The following is a 25,546-nucleotide window of genomic DNA, read 5'->3' on the forward strand; positions in this document are numbered from 1 at the left end:
AAAAAAAAAAATTATGTTGGTTTTTCAATGGCAGCTAAATAATAGGCATTGGAAATGTGTGGAAGTGCATTTGTGAGCACAGTTTTGAAACGATTAAAGCATTTTATTTAGGTAATAGAGTCTTCTGTCTTATTTTTCTAGTAAATGAATTTTAGTTTAGAGAAATATAAAAATGCTACAGTATCTAGCAATCTGATTTAATCCATACATCTCTGAAGAATGTATTGGTTTCTCATTTCTTTTAATTAAATGAGAGAGTTGTTGAATGATTTAATAGAACTTTGAAAGTTTCAAACTCAAGTGATTTTTATTTGCTATAAATTATAGGTGCTTTCTTTGTATGCCCTTATATTCCCTAAACTTGCACCTTTTTACAGATTTAATAGGACCTAGATCTACTCTTAAGTCCTGAAGCTATTATCCAAATAATTTAGAAAATTGCTAAGGGCCTTCCCCAGGTCACTTTACTGTGTAATTTTTCCCAAGTATGTTTTGCATTTTAAATGTTTTCATTTTTCCTCTTAATCTTGTTATATATCAGTAACACATGATGTGTTGGCATCTTCTGGAATAACACATTTGTTCCAAGTGAAAAGGACTAGGTTCAGAAAACCTAGTCAGCCAAGAAGTTTACCCGACAGAAACCTATGTTGAATCTAAAATTAGTGCGCTCACATTTTCCATCAAAATGAAAATGGAATGAAGCCAAGAAAGCACTATGAGAAGAAGTTTGTTGGTCTCTGCCCTGCATGAACAGCATTAACAAAATATGTCATTTAGTCTTGTAGATAATAGACGTATTGAAAACAATATTTTACCTGTAAGTCTGAGATGAGACATAAACTCTGATTATGTTACTCCTCCCCTTAAGAGTAATTTTATTACATCTTTAAAATAAGCATATAATGACTTGAAGAAACCATTTTTTCCTTTGGTTTATCAAACCTTTATTAAATGCTTAGTGTCTTCCAACGGTGTGAAATGCCCTGTGGATTTAAGGAAAATATTCCCAGATGGAGGTTGCGGGAGCAAACAAATACAAAGAATACTTTGGGAACAGATAGGTGTGCATCTGGCTTAAAGGGAGGTCTCAATCAAGTTGAGAACTAAAGGATGATAAGGCATGGCACTGCTGGAGAACATGGCACTGCCAGAGAACTGCTCAGGGTTTAGTGTAACTGCAGAGTTAGAGGTGAGGGGTAGTGAGCAGCTAAGTTGAGATTTTAAACAGGGGAATGATGATGAAGGTTTGTGTGGACACAGGCTAGGAACCACATATGTTTTCTTGTGGGTGTGTAGATCCGTGGCTGGCTCTTGAGAAGAAAAGTAACATAATTGTATTTCCCACCCATTTTCTCTATCGGTTAATGGCAGTTCCATCCTTATAGTTAATTAAGCCAAAACCCTTGGAATTATCCTTAGCTTTTCCTTGTCTCTCACATAATACACATGGCCCATTGGAAAATTAGTCAGTACTGTCTACGTTGGGCATCTGCATGCACCACTTCCAAATCCTCTTTGGTCTACCTGTGACTGCTGTTAGGGCTGCAGCCACCAGTTCCATGAAGACATTGCTGAGCTTTGTGAAGGTGGAACTGAACACTGTCTCATCTCCTGGCCTCCTGTCATGGACCATCTTTGATGCAGCATATGGGATGCTGGGAGGAGCCATTCTATACTCATGTATAACCTGCAACGAGGGCCAGATAATGGCCCATGAAAGCAGACCTTACCAGTGGGTGGTAGGGGCTGAGAGGTAATACTTCTCCTTTGACTCCATGGGTTGGCTATACTTGGACTTGTTTCCTTTAGTGAGGTTGAACTAGATAACTTATCCTTGAATTGCCATTGTTTGCTTTGTTATTTCACAACCCCAGTCACAAACTTCAGCTTCCTGGGATGTCATTCCCAAATAAACTCACTCTATGCAAGCAGTTGACTTAGGCTTTACTTTCCTGGGGAATCAAAATTATGAAGTACCTTCAAAATACAGTAAGTCCTCACTTAATGTTGTTGATAGGCTTTTAGAAACTGGCACTTTAAGCAAAATGACATATAATGAAACCAATTTTTTTCATCGATGTTATAATGGAGATATATTGTCTCATGTCACTACAGTGAAGGTATTTTGAAGCTTAGATTTTTACCAATAGGAAATGACATTATTTTGCTGAAGGAAATGACATTATTTGAGGACTTGCTATACATTGTTTTGCTTAAAGTTGCAGTTTCTAAGAACCTATCAACACCGTTAAGTGAGGACTTACTATATATCTTGAATCTGACCACTTTTCATCACCTCCACCACTGCCACCCATGTCCAAACCACAGTCAGTGTTTGCTGTCATTATAACAACAATCTCCTGACTGGCTCTCTGCTTTGGTTTTTGCTCCCTATAGTCTATTCTTAGCATAGCAATCAGAGTAGAAGTTTTCAAAAAGGCCCGTGAGGATCTGTTCCCCATTTCATGTCTGACCTCACCACGTACTACTGTTACTCTTGCTGGAAAAACTGGCACCTGTTACTCTTCAAGAATGCCAGGTGCACTTCTTCTTCAAGGCTCTTGCTCGATACTCCTTCTGTCTAGAACACATTTCCCCCTTTCTTCACAGCTCACTCTCTTCATCCTTCCCTTCTCAAAACTGACTTTTAGCCATCCTCTTTAAAGTCATGACCATTCCCAATACATCTGCCCTGTTTCCTACTTAATTTCTCTCCAAAGTGCTTAGTATAATTTAGATATCGTCATGTTGTTTTATTTACTGTTTCTTTTTCTCTTGAAATTTCATGCCCTCTGTGAGGGCTTGAAATTGTGTCCATTTCTTTCTACTGCTATGTCTTGGGCCTAGAACAGAGCCTGGTACCTGGAAGGTGCTCATTTAGTAATTGGTAAGTAGATGAATGAACGGATGTTTTAGAAACTGTAATTTTGGCCAGGTGCGGTGGCTCATGCTTGTAATCCCAACACTTGGGGAGGCCGAGGTGGGTGGATCACCTGAGGTCGGGAGTTTGTGACCAGCCTGACCAACATGGAGAAACCCCGTCTCTATTAAAAATACAGAATTAGCCGGATGCGGTAGCACATGCCTATTAATCCTAGCTACTTCGGAGGCTGAGGCAGGAGAATTGCTTGAACCTGGGAAGTGGAGGTTGCCCTGAGCCAAGATCATGCCATTGCACTCCAGCCTGGGCAACAAGAGAGAAACCGCGAAACTCTGTCACACACACACACACACATACACACACACACACACACACACAAAGTGTAATCTTAGTTGGGGTATAAAGAAGGCTAAAGGAGGGTAGGGATAGAGAGTAGCAATTAGGCTGTGCTGTCAACCAGGTAAGAAATGATGAGGACCTCCTTTTGGCATCTTTTTAACAGCATCAATGGTGAGAGGAGGAAGGATGACAGAAGAATATAGAAGATTAAAATGATTGAGATGTTGATGGATTAGGTATAGTGAATATGAGTGCAGAAGATATAAGAAGACTCAGGTTTTTCACTTTGGCAGCCGGATGGATGGCGGTGATGTTCATCAGAGAGCATGCTGAAGGAAGAGCAGATTTTGGAAAGAAAGGGTTAGGATGGAAAGGCTTCATGAAAAAGAAGAGTAACTTCAGAGTTTGTTGAGTTTGACATATAAACAACACTTCTTAGTGTCACTTAGATGCCTGGTAGTCAGTTAAGTGTGTTGGCCTAGGGCTCAGGAAAGGATATTGTAGGGTAAACTAGTGCCTAGTGAGGAAGTTTTGCCTTGAGTTAGGCTAGTGGCCTTACAAAAAAACAAACAAGGAAAACCCACATGTAACTCACTGTGTTCCTGCAGGAGCATAGAAGTTCTTAATCATTGTCACTATTTCTTTTCTAGATTATTTAAAAAATAGAAAAAGAAAACCTTAAGAAATAAAAAAATATGTTGGTATATTTTGAAAGAAAGATAAAAGCATTTCTCTTAATACAAAATGCCTGAGTATCTCTAGAGTACAAGGAATTTACCTTTAGTTTGTCCTGGCTAGCATCAAACTCTTTATTTTGCTTTCATAGCCATTTCCTTTTATTGAAAACATGTTGAAGTATCTTCCTTTAGTCACCAGAAATGAGTATGTTCTATACTAAAACACTCAGAATCCATATAATGAAAAATGTCTAAATGTTTCAAGTAAGATTTTTGGTATGTACGTATCTGTTTCATAATATAAAAATTTTAATTGTTGTAATTTTCACGAACACATTTTTCGTGTATTTTGAAGTTTTGGTTTTTGCCAGTAGCATTCGTACCTCTGGTGATTTTATTACCTTATTTAATAGAGGAGAGTCAAGCCTCTTGAACTGGTCTTCAACTTGGAAATTTATTAAACAATTTGATTTCTCAAGGGGCAATACTGTTGGAAAAGATTATTATATACAAATTTCTGGGCCAATAGAGGATAGAGATGAGAAATATACTGCCCGAGGAAATTTATAGAAACTAAACTAAAACAAAAATAACTCTTTCTGATCAGTAATCATCTCTTAGTTGGTGAATATACCTTAGCTGTGGATGAAATCTTTGACTTATTTGAATTGAATCCTTGCTGTTTAATCTCATACTGATACTTTCTACTACACTAGGAAGATGTTAATGGTTTACCAGTCTGAGCTCACATTGGATACTCAGTGGGTCACAGAGTTATGAAGGGCTATGTTGCCAAAATTGCAATCAATAAAGCATAGATTATGAATATATATGTCTATTTGTGTGTGTGTGTGTGTATATATATATGAACTCAATATTGCTGACAATGAAATTACAGTTCTAGCTTTCTGGAATTGAAGAAATCATGAAAACCATAATTCAAGGGCCTGAGATAGTTCAGATTTAGTTAAATAACCATTTGTATTTGTTTTTTAAAATGCCTGGTTATTTAGTGACACTTTGTTAACTATTAGTTGGGGTTCTCCAGAGAAACAGAGCCAATAAGGTATAAAGCATGTGTGTGTGTGTGTAAAGAGATTTATTATAAGGAATTGGCTCACATGATTCTGGAGGTTAACAAGTCCCAAGATCTGCACTTGGCAAGCTCAGTACCCAGGAAATTGGATGGCATGGTTTGAGGCAGAAGGCCAGCAAAGTCAAGACTTAGGCAGAGGGGAGGTTTCAGTTCAAGTGCAAAGAAAGGAAAAAAGAACATGTCCTAGTTTGAAGGCAGTCAGGTAGGACTCTCTTACTTTGAGAAAGGGTCAGCCTTTTTGTTCAATTCAGGCTTTCAACTAACTGATTGGATGAGGCCCACCCACAGTAGGGAGAGCAATCTGCTTTACCCAGTCTATAGATTTCAATGTTAATCTCATCCAAAGACACCCTCACTTACATAAACACTCAGAATAATGTTTGAGCAAATACCTGGGCACCTTATGTCCCCAGTCAAGTTGATGCACATAATTAACCATCACAATAACCAATTTTAAATTCATTCACATTTATTCAGTCAGGAAGCATCTTAGGCTTAGCTCTATGCAAGAAGGTCAGACATTTTGGTTATTCTAATGAAGTAGAAGACAAGTGTCAGGTAACACTTAATAGAAACCAGAATAAAGTTTAATAAAATGAGGAAAACTACAAGTCTTAAGTAGTTGTATTCTTCACTATGGTATTTTTAATGTATATTGAAACTAACTATATGGGATTAAAATTCAGTTTCTTACTCTGAACTTTAAATTATTAAACAGCCATTAAGGAAACTATATACTTGTGTTTTAGTTTTATGCTTTTTACATTTTGTTTATATCACCATACGTGTTCATTTGGAAGGTGGTAGAATAATAATAAAGTAATAAATACAGTGAAGAAGCAAAACAAATCATTAATCTTTTGTAATTAAAAATTTTTCAAAATTAAAATGATTTAAGTATTCTGAATTTGGTTCATATTGGAAATTACAGAAGTAGGAGTCTATTAAAGAAGCATACACATTTTCTTGAGTTAATACTCATCTTCTGTTTTCTTCAAACTTGGCCAGTATGATATATCTCTTGCTTTTGGTTGCATGATAGTGACAAGGAAGCTACTTCACAGTTGAGTCTTTTATGAAGGTATCTTTCTAAAAAACTATTTGTTTATGTTTCTTGGCTGGGGAAACAAAAGTTCTAAGAGATAAGGGAGAAAATCATTGCTACAAATAGCAAACATAGTTTTCCCTCTTTTACAGATTTCTTTTTCAGCAGTGAATTAGAAGTGGTGGGCTTCAGAGAGATTTGTTCTTAGTAAGTTAATATTTGACTTGCCAAGCCATTTGGGAACACAGAATTGCCATGATATCTTCTGGACATCTCCCTGGTTTTGGCAACTAGGAAATATTCAAGGCTGTGACTTCATGAAGAGAAGTTTATCTGTGTGATATTATCCTGACTGCTATGTAGGATTGATGTAAAATGCAACATTTTGGTGAATATTTTCTTTGAAGACACAAATTCAGTGTGAAAACCCTTTTTTATGAAAAAGGTTTATGGCACTTTCATAGTAGCAGAGCTTTTCTTGTTGATTTAGATCAAAATCATTTCCTCCCAACATCATAACCATTTTACTGTTCAGTGGTGCAGAAGGCATTATAAAGAGTTAGTGAATTGTTTTGGATCCTTCAGAATTAGATGAGGGACCGAAAAGAAGAAAATATCACCAACAGAGATGATACTCTGGGTAACTTCTTCTTAAGGAAAAAAAATATTTCCATACTGAGAATTTAAGTGTTCTAATGATTTGAGCCTTTTAATAAACGTCTAATACAAAACCAGATGTTTACAGTTCCACTTAGTCTTTCTTCATGCCTTCTCCACTTTGAAGTCTTGCTGTTTTCTCTCTCAGCTTTTAGGAATGGGAAACAGGACTTCTCTTAATGTCTAATGAATATTTATGAAGTCCTTTGACAATTAAGGGCTCATTAAAATTCACTTTAAAAGAAAGATAAAAACACTTTTAAGAGCAAAGCACAGAAACTCACATCTCTTTTTCCTCGTTGTGAATTGTCAAGAGGAACACTCTACAAATGAATTAAGTGCCTCCTAAAAGTGATTCTAGGTAGAAGTTTGAATAATATAGATATATTTTATTATTATATGATGACTTTAATTTTGTATTGACTTCTGGCTTGGTAAGTGTTTTTTTTTTTCTGAAGATACTTGGAAATCCTGTTTTCATATGGCATATCATAATGCTTAGATAAGGCTTTGGAGTCACTTTTTGTATTTAAATCTCAATTTTAGCTCTTTCTTAGCTCTGCGACTTTGAGCAAGTTCTTAGTGCCTCAGTTTCTGTATTGCAATATGGAAAAGATAATACTACACATTCCACAAGCTCATTGGAACAAGCAACTGAGTTAATACACGAAAAATACTTAGAATAGTGCCTGGAACGCTGGTTTTCTCTGCCTTGAGAAATCTTTCCTTTCAGTTCACACGCTTTGGCCCTGCTAGAGCCACTTGGAAAGGCCTTTGTTTTCTCCTTACTCAGGGTGGCGGGGTGCACAGGAATAGTTAATGAACCCTCACTCTTGATGGGTAGCATTGTAGTTTTCTTCATTTTCATTTTTTATCATTGTCTTTTCTCTGAAGACCCCAAGGCCCTATCCTACCACTTCCAGCTACCTTGGACTGCAGCTGTTCTCCTGGTTCTAATATTATGCAAATAATATAAGGATGCCTAAATGTATATATTCAGTCACTTTCAAAAGCACCTTCTTTTATGAATGAAAAATTACTAAAGTAAACAAAGTACTTTGAAGCTAGAGTAGTTATGCTGTTTTTGCTGCTACTCTAGGTAAATCACTGTTATTTAGTAATGGAAATTTAAAAAAAATCCTGGACCTGAGTTTGGTAATGGAAATTAAAAAATACCTGGACCTGAAATCAGATAGAAAAGGTAGAAAAGTTACACGCCTGTGCATGATTATTTTAAATATGAAATAGAGGTATGTTTTGGGATGAGCAAAGAAGTAAAGCATCAGTCTGCATATTTCTTTTTTCATGAGGCTTAACATTTGCAGAAGTAGGCATGGACCTGGAAAGCAAAAATTTGTAGTCTTGTTGGTAAATGTATTCCTCTAAAGAACATCCCACTTATTCTTAAGTCATTTACCATCCTACTTTACACACCGTAGGTCATAAGATTAAATGTGTCTTTCTAAAGTGCTGATAGCTATTATTTAACTCAAACCTTATCTTTAAGACAAGCCTCATAAATTTAATAATAATTAGGCATAGTTTCCACTGGAAGTTTTACTGTTTTCACCATCTGTTCTTCTCAGAGTCTGTATAGAAGGTATTGGATCTGTTTCACAGTAACTTAGTAAACATTCATTTCTAATAATTATTTTCTTCTGGAAAGTGATTGCTCTACTTAAGATTTTTAGGCATTTAATAGTGAATCTATCGTTAGTCTGTTTTTTAGATGCATGATAGCAGTACTTTATTTTTACATGTTGTATGTAGATGATATATTAATAGTATTAGTAGTATGATACTAATGAAAGATAAGAATATAATCCTGTGTCATTTAATAGCCATTGTGTACTTGAGTGTTTATACCCAGTTTTGATTGTTGATTAACTTGCCTTTATAATTCTTACCCATATAGTCCTCAGTTTGGAGTAGAAAGACTTTATAGAACACAGTAAATTATTTCCATGCTTCCAAGTAGGCACTCAGATACAGTGGTACTATTTGGCCTACTTTTTGGTTTATATTACTGTAAGACTTCTGTCTCTCAGCTCAGTAGCTCCATAGCTTTCTTTCCCTTCCATCCAGCCACTCTCACAAGCCTGATGTCCATTCTTTCTTTTTCTAGTTGGACTGAAGGATCAGACTTGTTAATTTGTCTAGTGCAAAGAGAGGAAGAAGAGAAGACCCAGGTACTGAACTATGAATATCCTGTAACTATAAAACAAGGCATATTTTTTGTGTAAATAGTAAAATGTACAGAAGGCATTTCAAAAATAGTTTCTAAATTGTATGCAGAAATGGAAGTGTTCAGTTAATAGGCTTATCTCTTCCCAAGAGTCCTAGCTTGACTTACAACCCTCATTTCACTGTTTATATAGTAAAATTTTAGGATGAACTGATGCTTTGATTGGAGGGACGAGCTTAATTTGTGCTCTGCAGAAATCCATTCCAACTTTATTAGTATTATACTTGAGATTGGTCTTATGTTATAGTTAGCTTGTCTTTTTTAGTTCATTATAATAACATATATATTGCTAATGTAAAACTACTGTGAAAAGTTATAATCTAGTCTTTTAAAATATTTTATACTTAAAAATTTAAATGTCTTCAAAAATTTGCAAGACTAAAAATCAGAGTTGGATGCATATGTGAGCCAGTTAGCATCAAACAATGAATTTCGTTGAAGATTGTAGCTAATAGTAGTATACAAATTGCTCACACTTATATGAGGCAAACTGTTCTAGGTACTAAAAGCATTTTACATATATAAGTATTATTATGATCTTCATTTACAGATGAGGAAATGAAAGTTCGTGGAGGTTAAGTAAATTGTCTGAGGTCACACAGCTAATTATGCAAGTAATCAGTGAGGTGACTCATGTAAATAAATTATGCTACTTGCAATAAGAGGGAGATAGTTGGTAGGCCACAACATGTGTATGCAGCTAAGGTAGAGTAAAATATATAACACAGTAAAGTTCTGTGGAAACATCAAAAAAGAAACACAATCAGAATTATAAGCAAAAACATGGGAATACAAAAACCATGGTACATCTAATTAGAATAAGGTATGCATAGGGAGCAGACTATGGTAGAAGATGAAACTGGAACGAAAGGTTGAATCAGTTCACGAAGAACATTGAATGCCTTCCTAAGAAACTTAGAACTGTTAGAGATTTTTATTTGCTTTACTTTATTCACTTTACAAGCATATGCACATGTGTTGTTATCTTTAGAAGGCAGCAGTGCAAACACTAGATGAAAGAACTAGGAAGGAGATGAGAGTATTACAGTAACATTGGTTAGGGACAGGTATAACAGCAGGAGAAAGGAAGGACTCCAGCCAATAGCTTGTGTTTTGTGGTAAGGGAATGCAGAAGACATAGGAAAATCTATCCTTCCTACTGGGAAAAAGAGAAATCAAATGTACATACGCCTGCTGATGGTGATGTAGTATTATTACATTATGGAGTGATTTCGTAAAGCAGTAATGTGGAGTAGTGAGCATCTTAGCTCCACCTTAAGACCGTATAGGCCTCAGTCATTTAGACAAATGGGAATACTTGTGTCTATTTTGCCAGGCTCCGTTAAGAGTTATGTGAAAACACACGAAAACTGTTAGAACAGTTTTCACCTGATGTAGGCGCTCAGTAGTTTTCCTTCTTTCATTGATGGATTATTTCAGGAATCATTATTTACTTGCTTGAGGCATACCAAGCACAAAGCACACAAGCACTTTGCTAATGGTTTGTTGACAAGCCACTTTCTACATAGAATTTTTAGATTGTCTTCATAAATTTTAAAGTGAATGTGATGTTTCCTGTATATTATCTTTCTATTAAAAGATGGTAAATTAGAATTTAGTAAAGTTTTATAACTGGCTTTACATGATTATATATTATGGAAGAGCTGAGGTAAATGATTAAATGTATGCCAGTTTTAAAACCTAGTTAACACTCTGTGAAGACGTTATAGAATGTATGTGTGTCTGAATCTGTTTAACATACACATATATATTCATGTAAGTATCTTGCAAAATACAAGATGTAATGCAAATATAAAATAATGTTTAAAATATAGCTAATATCATCTAGCTTTGGGAATAGCTTATAAAGTGAATTGAATATGGCACACACAGCATACCATTTTAAGATACATCTATGTAGTGCTTAGAAAGCCAGGCTGATATCATGCACTAAGCAGCTGTAAATATGAGTCAGTAACATGGGTATGCTTCACGTAGTATGTACTGTTCTCCAGTTTGGTTCTTTATGCAGTGACAGAGATACGTATCAGTATCAGCAGGAACCATGACTATAGAATTTCCACATTATTGTCTTCTACGTAGTGAAATGATGCAACAAAGTAGAAAGTGACGTCAATTAGCTAAAATTTTAAAATATGAATTAGTACCAGTAGGTATTATTACCAGTGATAAATACTTGGAGGTCATCTATCACACTCTAGGAAGTAGTCTTGTGTGTGCATATTTTTAACTGGTATATATTTTTAAATTGGTTCTAAATTCTGGTGGTGGCTTTATCTATATGCAGTTGCAGTGAAACCTACATTCTTTTTATTGACAAGTTTTAAGTCATGGATTTCTGATAAATGAATAGAACTAGCATTTATTGGTCATTTACTGTATCTCAGGCACTGGGCTCTGTACTAAGTGCTTTATATCATACTTCATTTAATTTCAACGACAGCCATGTGAGAAGTAAACATTTTTACCCCTGTTTACAAGATGAAGAAGTTGAAGTCTAGGGAAACTAATGAATTTGCTCAAAGCCATACAGCTAATTAGTCTAGCCCATGCACTTTCTTCTGTAAGGTAGTGTCAAGGTTACATTGGTACTAGATACTGTGTTCAAAACCTTCTCATACCCATGTTCCCCTGTTTCACTCCTTGTTTATCTAAAGCATAATTTAAATGAAATGGCTCTGTCAAAACCTGTATTTCTTTCTTTTTTTCCTTACTATTTTTGAGACAGAGTCTTGCTCTGTTACCCAGGCTGGAGTGCAGTGGCGCAATCACAGCTCACTGCAGCCTCAACCTCCTGGGCTCCAGCGATCTTCCCATTTTAGCCTCCAGGGTAGCTGGGACCACAGGCGCACACCACCACACCTAGCTAATTTTTGTACTTTTTTGTAGAGACAGGGATTCACCATGTTGCCCAGGCTAGTCTAGAGCCCCTGAACTCAAGTAATCTATCTGCCTTGGCCTCCCAAAGTGCTGGGATTACAGGCCTGAGCCACTGTGCCCAACCAAATTTTTGAAGACATTTAAATTTTAAGTATAAAATATTTTTAAAGACTGTATTTCTTGGGTTTGAAAATTGTATGTCAGAAGGAAGGGGAAATGTAAGAAAAACCCAGCTGCATTTTCCCCTTTCATTTTCAATTTCAGAAAGCAGAAATTTTACCAAATGACAATCACAATAGAAAAAACACACAACTGAGATAGGACAGAATCATAAATGTATATGAGGTAATGGTGTTTGTTCCTTTTGTCTTATTAGATGATCCATGAGGCCTTCACAATAGGGAAGTTGTTCTACGTACCTCAAGAAAACTTTATCATGTGCCTGCCAGGTGCCTGACATGATTCTAGATGCTGAGGACATAGTAGTTAGCCAAAGGGATATAACTCTTGCTGTCATGCAGTTTATATTCCAATTTGGATATTCTAAATATTTCATGTAGAATGTGAAATAATACCATATTTAAGATATCACATAAGAAAGATACTTTGAGAACTTCTGTAATAATTTCAGGTAGGAAAAGAAGGTCTCCTTAGTGTATCTCATCTTTCAGACCTTTATATGTAATAACATGCTTTTTCCTAATTTAGAATTAACAGTTTTCTCCAGCAGGTAAGAAAAACTGACTGTGTTTGGAAATCAAGACCTAAGTTCAAATCAAGACATAAACAAACATAAAGTTAGGGAAAAGTTTGTCTCTCTCTATATATAATCAGTTCTTCAGTGTTCAGGTGTGAAATGAAAAAAAAAAAATGCAGAAGAAACAAAATTCTGCCTGTGATATCCTATAACCCAAAACAGGCAAAAATAGGCAAATCAAGGCAAACCAAATAGGCAAACAAAAAGCAAAAATCAACGAAGACTGATTTGTTCCACATTTGAGAAACTTTTTCTTTTTTAAATTACTTTTCTGAGAATGTGAACTTTCTGTATATGCTTATTTACTCCCATATTAATGATTCATTTCTTCTTTTCCCAAGTATTTCCCAATACTTCATAACTGGCTGAATCTAAGAGGTGCTAGGTTAAAAAATTAAGACTCAGGAACTTAATTGTGGCACTTACAAATAAAAGCATTTAAAGTACAAATGAAAAGCTCTGTTTAGATCTCAAGAGTTTCAGAAATTACATGTTTTCTTAATTCTTTTATTTTTAAAACAAATCATCTCTTATACTCACTCTGTTCTCTTCCATCATGGTAAAAATGCCTTAGCTTATCTTAAAATATTTTATGTATGTGTGTATGATAAAGTCTTGCTCTGTCACTCAGGATGGAATGCAGTAGTATGATCTTGGCTCACTGCAACCTCCACTTCCTGGGTTCAAGCGATTCACCTCCCTCAGCCTCCTGAGTAGCTGGGATTACAGGTGCCCACAACCACACCCGGCTAATTTTTGTATTCTTAGAAGAGATGGGGTTTCACCGTGTTGGCCAGGCTGGACTCAAACTCCTGACGTCAAGTGATCCACCAATCTTGGCCTCCTAAAGTGCTGGGATTACAGGCATGAGCCACCACACCTGGCCTAAAATATTTATAAATTTTCTCTCTAATGCTAATGACTGGTGACTGGCCATCTGTTGTGTCAGTTTTCAAAGTATGATTTGCCAACATAGTAATATTAAGGTGTTTTATTAACATTTGCACGGATAATAGGCAATAATGGATAGAACGTTAGCACAAATCGAAGCAGGAACCAAACTATACTTGTATTCTTCACTCCAATATGCTCACAGTGAAAACAACCAACCAACCAAAACAAAAGGAAGCTTCATTTCAGAATATACTTAATGAAACAATAAAATGATTAATTTTATTAAATCTCAACCTCTCTGTAAATGTCTTTTTAATATTCTGTGTGACAAAATGTAAAGTATATGTAATTTTTCAGCAACTGAGAATCAGTTGTTGTTGATATGGTTTGACTATGTCCCCACCCAAATCTCATCTCAAAATGTACTTCCCATAATCCCCACATCATGAGAAGGACCTAGTAGGAGGTAATTGAATAATGGGGGCAGTGATGTTCATGCTGTTGTTGTGATAGTGAGTTCTCATGAGATCTGATGATTTTATAAGGGGCTTTAGTAAATGGCAGTCAGATCTGGAATCCTTGTTTTATTCATGGAATATTCAGTACCCTTTTTTCTATAGATTTGAAAAAAGAGTACATGTAAGCAACATAGAAGTTACATAGAATCACAATATGTTTGAAGTACAAGAGAGGTTAGAGAATTTATCTTCCTACAACCTCATTTTGTTGATAAGGAAACTCAGGGCACGCAGGTACAACAGTGTGACCCCTAACTTGCTTTGAAGCTGGCAGTATTTTTAACATTATCATCTCATTCCTGTTAAGCATTCTTCTTTTTTATTTTTTGCTTGACCACACCAAAAGAATTCAAACCTCTTTGGCAAGAACTGTCCTTATCTGTTCCACAAAGATGCCAATGATAACAAAAACAGATTATAAAGAAACAGAAAGATTATGGTGAATATAATCATGGTAAATAACTATAATCTTCTACGGCTACAGGCTGATTTTTGTTGTAGAAGCGAAAAGAAAAATTTACAATGTTTTTCAAACCTTAGAAGCTCAAGAGTTAGAAGTTTAACTGAAGTGATGAAAAAAGGGAGTGTGTGTGTTAGAGGGGAAAGGGAGAGACCTACTACTATAATAAAAAAGTGAAAGGAACTGGAAATATTTGGAACAGGAAAGTGCTCATGATATTCAGGGTCAGATAACTCATCTCCTCAGAGCAGCCTAATAAGATTTCAGGATAACACACTATTTTTTGGTGGTTCTTGGTATTATACTATGCATGCAGATGCTTCACCTTCAACCCAAAGATACCTTATGGAGGATGGAATTAAGGGTTTGGTTCACCACTGTATAACCACTCCATAAGGCATATCTCTTTTTTATGTGTTTCTTCAGAATTTCTTCCCATTTTACTATTACTAAGTAGAATTAAAAACATAATCACTTGAGTTAATGGAGCAGTATTAAAACTATATTTTTATGTAATTAAATATATTTTGTATATAATAAGCTCAAAGGAAATGCAGATTATTTTCAGATTAGTCTGTGATTAGTTTAATTTTGGAAATTCACAACTATTCACTTTTGGCTGTATGTCCTGACATTTTCTCCTTTCTCTAATATACTGAAGTCTTGTTTCAGTCCTTTCAAATCCCTAAGTAAAGTCACTAATATAAACTCATAAATAATTTCATATGTATGTAATATTCCCTAAATATATAAAATTAGATATGTAAATATGTAAAATCTACCTGAAATTAGATTAAATCAGTGACATTTATACATATATTCATATCTAATTTATAAGATATTTATCTTTATATACAGATATATAGATTTATATATAATAAAAATATTTATATATTTTATATAAATTCAGTACTCTATGTATGTACATGATCTATACATATCTTTATAAATATGTATTTACACATATGTGTGTCTATATACATATATACATATGTGTTGGTGTGTGTGTATATATGTGTATATGTGTATATGTACATATTTTTTTCCATGTAAATGATTTTCTATGTTTGTAGTCAGGGTAGGTTCAGATTTATTTTTATCCCTCTGTAATCTTAGGCAATGGGAGGTTAGATGTCCTTTTCCCAAATTTTGTTTTAGGTAAGGGTAAAGTTGGAAGTGGTTAGAGGAAAGCAATCCCTATGCAGAGCATTACTACATTACAGTGTTGACTCAGGGACACTTCCCTTGCACCAAATTCCTAATCTAGGCAGGTATGTTTGTCTGAGTCTTTTCCATAATCTAATTCATTCACTCAGTATTACCTTAACAAATGTATCGTTAAGAACCTGTGTTTACTAACTGAGTCTTACTTGGTGAATCATCACTGTGCTGGTTTTCTAACCAAGACATTGGGGAGATTTCTGAGTCAGTAGCATAGCTAGAGCTAGAAATCATGATTCCTACACCTGCTTGGAGTCTAGTTATCCTGTTACACGTGTGAGTTGGCCTGTTGAAAGAGCTGGTGCCTGGTTTCATGTTTTGTGTGTAAGTTTTTACATTTTGACATGAAGGCCTAAGCACAGCCATCTCAGGTTTTCCTCTCAGAATTCTCATCCCCTTTCTTCCCTATACACTCTTCTCTTTGTTGTAAAACCCTTCTTTAGCCAGGCTGGTCTAGGTTGGGAAAACGACTCTTTGATCATAATCGAAGAAGGAATGTATCAAAGCAAACCATCCTCTGTGAGAGGGACTGTGGCCATGGCTGTACACCTGGGTGTGTGAGAAGAAATGGGATCCAGCAGACCAATGGCAGGTCGCTCCCCTGAGACAGCAAGCAAGGATGAAAGACAGTTTGCAAACAGGAGTTGCTTGTGAAGTCTAGAGAGGCAAACAGGAACATTTCACACCTGCTATTTCCTGTCCTCTCAGTGTGTGCAGGAGGGAAGAAAGGAGACATCTGGGTCTCAAAGAATATCAAAGTTTTTGAGGAATCAAGAAGGAGGCAGAAAAGAATCTCAGATAAAAAAGACATTCTGCACATACACTCAAGTAGAGAGACACATGTACCATTCCCTGCCCCTCAACTTGTTTTCCCCATGCATTGTGGAATGTTAGTAATGAAGGCCTCTGGGTTTGCTGCTTGTGAGGAGGAAAGTAATGCTGGGAAACTTGATATATGTAAATAGAAAATATATAAGCAAAGTTATCAGCCAGTCTTGATGTTGCAGCGGAAGCTGAGAGTGCCGTGGTATATCCTGTTTTGTGCATTAGCTTTTTCTGGGGCATGATCATTCAGACATTTTATGAAGAACTTAGAAAAAGGGAAAAATGTTTTGAAGTTCTATATTTTTGATCATTAGCTGGAAGGTTTGTCCAGTAGTAAGTTACTTGTGAGATTTATAAAATATTGGGAACATTTGGCAAGAAGAGATAGGTTTTATGGGAATAATTTGTTTCCTGTTGACCCTCACTGTGGACATATTTGTGTGTACCTGTGTGTGTGTAAAAAGGAGGGTTTATAGAAATACAAAATCTTTTGAATGAATATGAACTTGATTGGCAATGAATTTTAAAGGTATAAACTGATATGATTATTCTGAATCATTAATAAACATATTCATAAAGCTATGACTATTAGGTCATTTTACTGGTGGAAAGATTTTTCTAATCTTGATTGGAGTCATTTGATGGCAAGAATCCTTTCTTGTCACTGTTTTTTAAAAATAGGGAACATGTCATGTTTGTTGCTGTTTGTGTCTAATAGAGGTTTTAAATGACAAATACAATTTTTAGCTTGAACACTGGTAATTTCAGATAGGAAAGTACTATTGCCATCTTTCTGTACCAGGCTTGTTACACAGCAGTCAAAATATGTAATGGTTTTCTTAAGACCAGTACCCATTAATGCGAACCAGTATTCTTAAGCATTTGTTACTGATAACCTAACATTTAATTGCTTGTGGGTTGTCATAGTTTTCATGACATGACAAAAACTTACATGTGTTGATATTGAATATTTTATTGTTGTTCAACCTGTTGTCAGTGAAATAGAGAAGAGAAAGTGCTATTGGAGAAAACATTAAAGGTTTACTAAGAAGTGGCAGTGAATTTCATGTTAGTAGAGGTCATGCCTTTGAACAGTACTGCTAAAGAATAGATCTAATGAGATTTGGGATGTTTTAAAAAGTTAGTCAGCATTAGTGTAATATTCCTTCAGGGAGCATTTGTAATGCCCACAAGAATGTGTCCTTAGAGAGATCAGATTCCAGGCTGGCCTTTATTTGCTTTCAGTAGTTGACATAACACACACCTGTGTGTTCTCTTCGCTAACCTCAAAATTGTTTTGAAAAGCTTCTGACATTTGGAAGCATGAAAGAGAGAAGATTTTGATTTGTTTTCTGGCAAGTAGGAAAAATAAATTCTAAATGTTGTGTTTTACCTATATATAGTCCTTGCAGTAAAGGCCTTGGTGTGTCTCATATCCTTCTTTTTTTTTTGAAACGGAGTCTCACTCTGTCGCCCAGGCTGGAGTGGCACAATTTTGGCTCACTGCAGCCTCTGCCTCCAGGCTCAAGCGATTCTCCTGCCTCATCCTCTCTAGTAGCTGGGATTACAGATGTGTGCCACCACACCTGGCTAATTTTTGTATTTGTAGTAGAGACAGGGTTTGGCCATGTTGGCCAGGCTGGTCCCGAACTTTGTCTCATGTCCTTCTAATCAGTTGTGGAATAAAGCCTCTGTGGTTCCATGATAGATTATATTTAATTATATAGTGTTTTCCTTGAAGCATTTTAACATGCTAGAGATAGACGTGTGTGTGTGTGTGTACGTGTGTATGTGTTTATAGTTAGATGTAAAATAGCACTTGTGTTTTCTTCTTGAAGGGAGTCATTTAGAATTATCTCTCGGCCAGGGGGTGCAGTGGCTCACACCCGTAATCTCTGAACTTTGGGAGGCCAAGGCAGGTGAATTGCTTGAGTCCAGGAGTTCAAGACCAGCCTGGGCAACATGGGGAAATGCTGTCTCTACAAAAATAGAAAACTTAGCCAGGTTTGGTAGTGCATGCCTGTAGTCCCAGCTACTTAGGGAAACTGAGGTGGAAGGATCACATAAGCACGGGAGATGGAGGCTGTAGTTAGCTGTGATTGTGTCACTGCACTCTAACCTGGGCGACAGAGCGAGACCCTGTCTCTAATAAATAAATAAATGAATGAATGAATGAATGAATGAATGAATGAATGAAAAGAAATGATCTCTCCTGATAGTTTGTGTGTAGGGAAAGAAGTGATAAAACTCACGTAATTGAACTTCACCTTTTACATAGTGATAGATAAAGCTTTCCTTGATAGCATACATTGGCTCAGTGCCAGTAGTACCATAAATGCTGTTTCTTAAGAGAATGTCAAGTTTCAGTAAATTTACTTTGAACTTCAAAGCAGTGTGCAATAACTTTGATAATCAAGCCGATCTTATAAAATGATATAAAAGATGTTATGTTTATAATTATAAAAATGTTGAATTTTCTGTTTTAACATCCCTGATGTCCCACATTGATTTTTATTGCATTCACAGATTTCTCTTTTCAAAAATAAGCTTCTCATGGTTTGACATCAGCAGCTTATTTCTTGCAATCTGTTTAATTGAGACTTTTCTGCTGTTTATCCTAAAATGCAGATAAATGGCTTTCAGCACACTGTTTATAGTGTAATAGCTCCTGAAGTGAGTCAGCATTATCAGCTAGAGTCTCCATGTCATAACTAATGGTCTCTCTGCTTATACTTTCCTGCTAGTGAGGAGCCACTGAACTCCACAGAGGCAGGAGCCTTGCATAGTTGGGGGTGGGTAGATTGTTTTGATGGTGCCTTTTGGACAAGGCTTTTTTCCTCCTTTATTGGTGTGAAATGAGAAGAGAAATATGTCATTTTCATGATTTTAGCATGCTCGAAAGTGCCATGTTCTAAGCCTGGGGCAAAGAACTTTTAGGATGTAATGATCCTAGAGGGATTTGTTTTATTCCAGATTATCTGCTATTTCATAATAGCACAATTTCAATACTTTTCTCTTGAGGCTGTTTGACTAGCTGCTAGAGAATGGGAGCTACTAGGAAGTATTTGTATTACTACCAAATAGTTATTATGGGCTTAATAATAAAAGTGAGTATTGTTTGTTTCCCAAGAAAGAAAGAAACTAAAAAACTTCAATTGTTAACTAATTGTTAATCATAAATCAGGCCTATTCATTTTGAAAGGTCATTATGCTTTTTCTTTAGAGAAAAAAAAAAAACAACTATGAGACCCCTCGGGAAGATTGACAGACTTGACCATGAGAGTTAAAACTGACAAGTTTTGCCAACCTTTAATTATTTGCTGGGTTTTTACATAGAAGATAGAGGATTCTGTAGGTAAATACAGGGAATAGTTTTCATAACTGAAGTACCAATGAATACATTTTGGTAAAATATTTTGTTTGATCTCATTTGTTCTTTTAGAATGTGGAAAATTTTTACTGAGGTGGCCATTAAGATAGCCATGGTCCTTTGCCCCCATATGAGTATTATGATTGTTTGGGGTCACTTTTGTCATTTAAATACAATGTATTTATTTCTTAATTCTCTCTGATACTGAAATTTAAGATAATATATCCAATTTCTTCAAAATATTTCAAGGTGGAAAAACATAACACACACAAATACATCCACCTTATGTTGGTGTGGCTTAAAATGCAGAAATATCTGAAGATAGGGTTTGTGAATGGTAATTGTTTCTCAGGTAGCATCCCAGATACAGGCTTTTTGTTGTTCTTTATTTGGTGGTGATTTGTTTATTGTGAGAGCCCGTATTGACAGTTATTTAAAAAAGGAGGAAGGAAACATTTTGACCTTAGAGTAGACTTTATGGGTGAGAACATTACTGGCATAAATGAGAAGATATGAATTCGATAAAAGAATATAAAGAAAGAAAATTTAAAGGTAAAATTAACAAGACTTTTAAAGACTGGGACCTCTGAGGTGTACTGGGTGTTATACAATTTAAAAAATAAGAATATAAAAGTGCTTTAGGAGAATGTTTTGAAAACTGAAGCCATTTGTTTATCCAAAGAGGGACAGCTTGAGCAGCATCAGGCCAGAATGTTCCTGTGTGTGCCATGCCCAGATTGAAGATAACACAATTATTATAATAACATAGTTTCAATTCAAATCTCTCCTCAGTGTTTCTGCCCAGAATTCAACAAGATTGTCCTTTGGCAGTCTTATTCCTGCAAATCAAAGCAAAGTAGATGGTGGTTCAGTATTTCAGCCTATTAATTTCAAGAAAAAAGATTTATCATAAATTATCAAAACTCTATGAACTCTAGTCTTACACATATCCAGGTTGCAGTTCAACTGTCTTATTTTACTTTGGTTATAGACTAATGGAAGAGTTAGGGGAATACTAGTAAAACATCTTACAGCACACTTCCTGAATACCATTCTTCTTTCAGTCGGCCTCAGGGTATTACTTGGAAATTGAAATGCAATATTCTAATACAAGTGTTTGAATACAAGGGAAAACTATAAGATTTGTCAAATTCTGTTGAGAGAAATGTTCTTATGTACACAGGAATTTTTTTTGACCCTATTGATTTTAATACATATCCTATGCATATTTTTTTCTAACAAAATTTTTAATATACTTTTTGGCTAGTAGGGAATTAGCATATAAACAGCAATAACAAAAATAACTTAAAATGTTTAACATGTTCTTTAATATATATTTAAATTATAGTTACATTTTGTAAAAAATATATTTACATTTTGAATTGATGTATTTTCTTCATTTCAGCTCTTTTTGTAAAGGAACTTTTTTGGTTTGTTTTTGACCATCTGCTGTTAGGCAAGGGTGTCTGTTTTTTGGATAAGATTTTAGGTTATTTGTTTAAAGTGGCACAGATACTAGCTTGGAGGACACGTGATTTTATGTTTATCTATAGTATAAAAGGAAATAGAGTGAAACTTTTGGTGTGAGTGAACAATCAGCAGACCTTTTATGACAAAAGAGCAACAACAAAATTGACAACTTTTATGCCACACTCTCCAAATAGATTTTAAGGTTCATGAACATGGTGGCCATTTCTTCTTCAACTCTTTGAGCCCAAAGTGCTTACAGCACTTTGAAATATTTGTGTATGGTAAATATTTCTTAATATTTGTATATGATAAATATTTCTTAAATCAGTTTGGACTTGTTAGCGGCTTTAAGTTGGCTCCAATAAATATTTCATTCTGTTTTAACCATATATGATGAATAGGATAGCTGTGTCTCAACTATAAATTTTATATCAAAATTTTTAATGAATCAAGTCAAATGATATGGTAGATTTAATAAAAAGATAGAAATAATGGCATTCATTTGGTCTTCAGTTTTCCAAACATTTTGAAATTTTCCAAATTTTAAAAGGAATTTGACATTTAGTAAAGGTAAATCTCTTTAATGACAGATTTCTAAATGTTTGTGTAGTTGATTGATTTACGAAATTGAGATTCTCTTAAGATAAACTTAAGATATTGCATATTGAAATAACATTCTGATTGTCAGAAGATATAAAAATAGATTTCTAGATATTTAAATGATGAATTCTGGATATTTTTCTGCCTTGCATAGACTCAGAGGTAGCTTTTAACCATCTGGAAATGTTACATAACACACTGTGGTCAGTGACATTTTTTTTCATTCTTTTTCCTTTTTCTTTTCTTTCTTTCTACTTTTTTTTGTTTGTTTGTTTGTTTTTGACTCCTGGGTTTCTTTTCTTTTTTACCTTTCCACTGTCATATGCCATGGGTCCTGAACATAGCTCATTGCTTGACCGGAATAATCTCTCTTGCCAGCTTATAATCAAAGGGAGTACTGAGAAAAACAGCTGAGCTGTATTAGGCAACCACAGTCTGGGCTGCATTTCTTAACTGCTGAATAACACATCACAGGTGCAGGATTAGTGCTGCCTACGGTGCTGGGCTTTTTAGTGGAAATCCCTAGCAATTCTGTGCCTCCTCCTCATGTCTCTCATCCCAGGGAGCCTGGCAACGATATATCAAGCGTACAGAAATCAAAAGTGAGTAGTGGGAGAAGCTTTATATCTCACGGAGACTGTTTTCCCCCCCCCCTCCAAAAAATGTAAGCAAGATGAGTAAAGCCAATTCTGGCACGATAAAAGATGTTAGAACTTAGCCTTTCTTGGCATAGATGGTGAAATAGACTAATTCAAGGGGATCAAAAATTTTATCTAAAAAAATTACATGGCAAGAAAATACCATTTAACCGAACTCTTCTGATAGTGTTTAATTTAGGTTACTTTTAAATTAGTGATGTTCTTTATTAACTTTTGTGTTATGTGTGTTGGAGTGAGTGTGTATTTGCCCCTACACATTTTCAACACTGTGAAGGTTAAAATCAAGTGTTGTGGTTGTATAAAGGTCTTGTGGTTTAATTTTTTATAGTTTTTGATGTTGTGAATTCTTTTACTATTAATGTATCAACTATACAATTCTAAATTCATAGATTGTAAAGGTCTAGGTTTCTTTCTTGCAAATATGAGTTTTAAAAAATGCAAAATGATTCTTTAAAGTATAAATGTAATGATTCAGATGTTAGATCAAATGAATGTTTCAAAAGTATAGTTACTAAGATATTTATTTTTGACCAAGAAGGATATAAATTGTTTTAGCATGATAAAGTATACATTTGGAGAAGTGAGGCAAGTATGTTTTAGTAATTCATATCATTTTTGGTATCTGTCTTAGAAAATTTTTCTGTGTTGCACAATAGATAAGTGTAAAAGCACATGGATGGCACTGCAGATTTTAAACAGTTTTCTTTGGTTTCCAGTTTGTTCTCTTAAAACTATGATGGCTTTCTCATATTTACATTGCATTCTTATTCGTTTTATTGCTGGTGATCATTATTCCATATTGTTTCACCAGAGATAGACCTTTAAACTCATTGATGGTGATAATAGTCGATAATAGTATTTAGCTTAAAATATATATCCTATATTTTATACCTCAAATATTTAAACATTTGAACTAGCAATATATTTGAATATTTTTGTCAGTAATAACTAAGGTTACCTTTAACAATTAAGCTATTAGAGGATACAGTAAGGATTAGAAGCAGACAGGTTCTAAATGCTTTCCAGGTTTTTTCTTTGGGGAAAAAGAATAGCACAAACACGGTGATTTGGTTTCCGGTTTGTCTGGCTTCATTGTCACTTCTCTTCTTTACATATATGAATCTATAAAATAGTTTTATACACTAGGCTGTCTTGGGAGTGCTTTGCAAAGCTGCAGAGTAAGTTTTGGTGTGGAGGCAAGTTTAACATCTACTTTGATTAGCTTCAGAACTCTGTGAAGCAGAGCATTCATAGAAACTGCTGAATAAAACCATAGCTCCTGGCTTGGAAATCTGCCAAGTTCTAGTTGACTCTTTGACATTATTGTCAAAGAGACCACAGTTCAGTTTCTTTTGTAACAATGTGGACCTGAATTGACACACTAAATATTTTAAAATACAAAGGCATTTTTTATTTTTAATCATTGTATCAGCTGAGATTATGCTATTTTATGACAATGGCTTCAGTTTGATGTTGCATATTTTTCAAATCATGGTTACTTGCTTGTCAAGTTAATTTTGTTCTTACCTTGTTGCTTTTATTAAAAATACAAACAAGTTGTGTTTTAGAGATTTTTCAAAGGTTTTTAATTTATATAAACAATTTGATTGAGTTTCTCTAAATTCAGAAGCAGAGTAAAACCCAAGGGAAAGGCTAGCTATTGTTTTAAATTTAAAGAGCATAATTGTGATGTCCAAAGAATTTTTGTTACTACCATAATTACTGTTCTTGCTGAGGTTTATAATTCTATATCAATTACCTGGAAAACAAATGAATATAAATGTTTGTGTTGTCTGTTGACTTGTATGTCATATTTACTCTTCTCATGATTTTTTTATGTCATAGTCTGTTATCACATAAAATAAAATGTTTGAGTGATTGAAGCTTTTACTTTTTATTCAGATGTTTTTAGGTCTCTTGGCAGGGTTTTACTGATGTGAAAATGTTGAAAACATGATTATCAATCATAACCTGAGTGATGTGGTGATGTCGATGTGTCAGTATGGTGAAAAGAGAAACAATTGCCAGTGCATAGAAACACCCACAAATATTTTATGAAGCCCTGGTTTCTAGAAACAGCCAGCACTTCTCTCATATTTAAAATTAGTGTTTCTCTTAACCTACTCATTAGTGTTGACCATGAGTGGCTGAAATGAAAAACTGGCAATATCCCTGGTTCTGGTGGTTATGGTTTCTATAAAAGATACTGGTTGATTACTGCCACACAAAGTAATCTTCCCTCTTACACACTCCTGTCTAGTACTTACATTTGACAATTATGTGGCATTGTGACATCTCTTTTATTGTTTTCCTATACTGTATTTCGGCTCTCCATATGTAGTTGATTTGTCTCACGGTGTTCCACGTGTGGCTGATTTGTCTTACAAGCAAGAATGTTATTTTATTGAGGACACCGTCAAGTACTCTGGGTCATTGTGTTATGTAAATGGATTTAATGATTATTTGCTAAATGAATCAATGTACCAAGAGATGAAAGAAAATAAGAATATTTTGGTCATCCTTGAACAAACTTTCAGTGGGTTTCTTAAGCTGAAAACCTTATATTTTTATAGACTCTTTATTCACCGTGATTAATCTAGAAAGGAAGGAAAAGTAAAAGGCAGTAAAATGAAGCAAAAGAAAGAGGAATTGAAGAGGAAGAGGAGAGCCAGGAAGGGGAAAAGATAATAGGGAAGAAAAGGAAAGGAAGACAAATAGAAACAGGAGATAAAGGAGTAGGGAAAAGGAAGAGAAAACTGAATAATAGTAAGAGTCAGCAGCACATAAAACAACAATTTGTTATTATTGACTCTTACTATATGCAAAGAACCATAGTTGATGCTTTATGTGGGTTTCTCCTCCACTCCAACCAGTGAGTGCTGCTACTCTCCACATCTTCTATAAGGAATGTTAAGTCACTTGCTAAGC

The 25,546-nt window shown here is 35.0% G+C and overlaps 1 protein-coding gene across 7 annotated transcripts in view; it reads left to right on the forward strand.

Annotated features, from left to right (window-relative positions):
* Positions 1 to 25,546, forward strand: part of BMPR1B (bone morphogenetic protein receptor type 1B) — a 241,724-nt gene that overhangs the window by 154,852 nt on the left and 61,326 nt on the right. For 3 of the 7 annotated variants that reach the window (XM_023193324.1, XM_023193326.1, XM_023193328.1), the window contains one exon: positions 8,824 to 8,887. The exons of 3 other annotated variants lie outside the window; for them this stretch is intronic. The gene's annotated coding sequence lies outside the window, so the exon portion shown is untranslated. Of the gene's footprint in view, positions 1 to 8,823; positions 8,888 to 25,546 lie in introns of those variants that run through there. One more of the 7 variants, XM_023193329.1, reaches the window with a different exon arrangement.

Source organism: Piliocolobus tephrosceles, chromosome 3 (genome assembly GCF_002776525.5).
Source record: "Piliocolobus tephrosceles isolate RC106 chromosome 3, ASM277652v3, whole genome shotgun sequence".
NCBI classification, from domain to species: Eukaryota; Metazoa; Chordata; class Mammalia; order Primates; family Cercopithecidae; genus Piliocolobus; species Piliocolobus tephrosceles.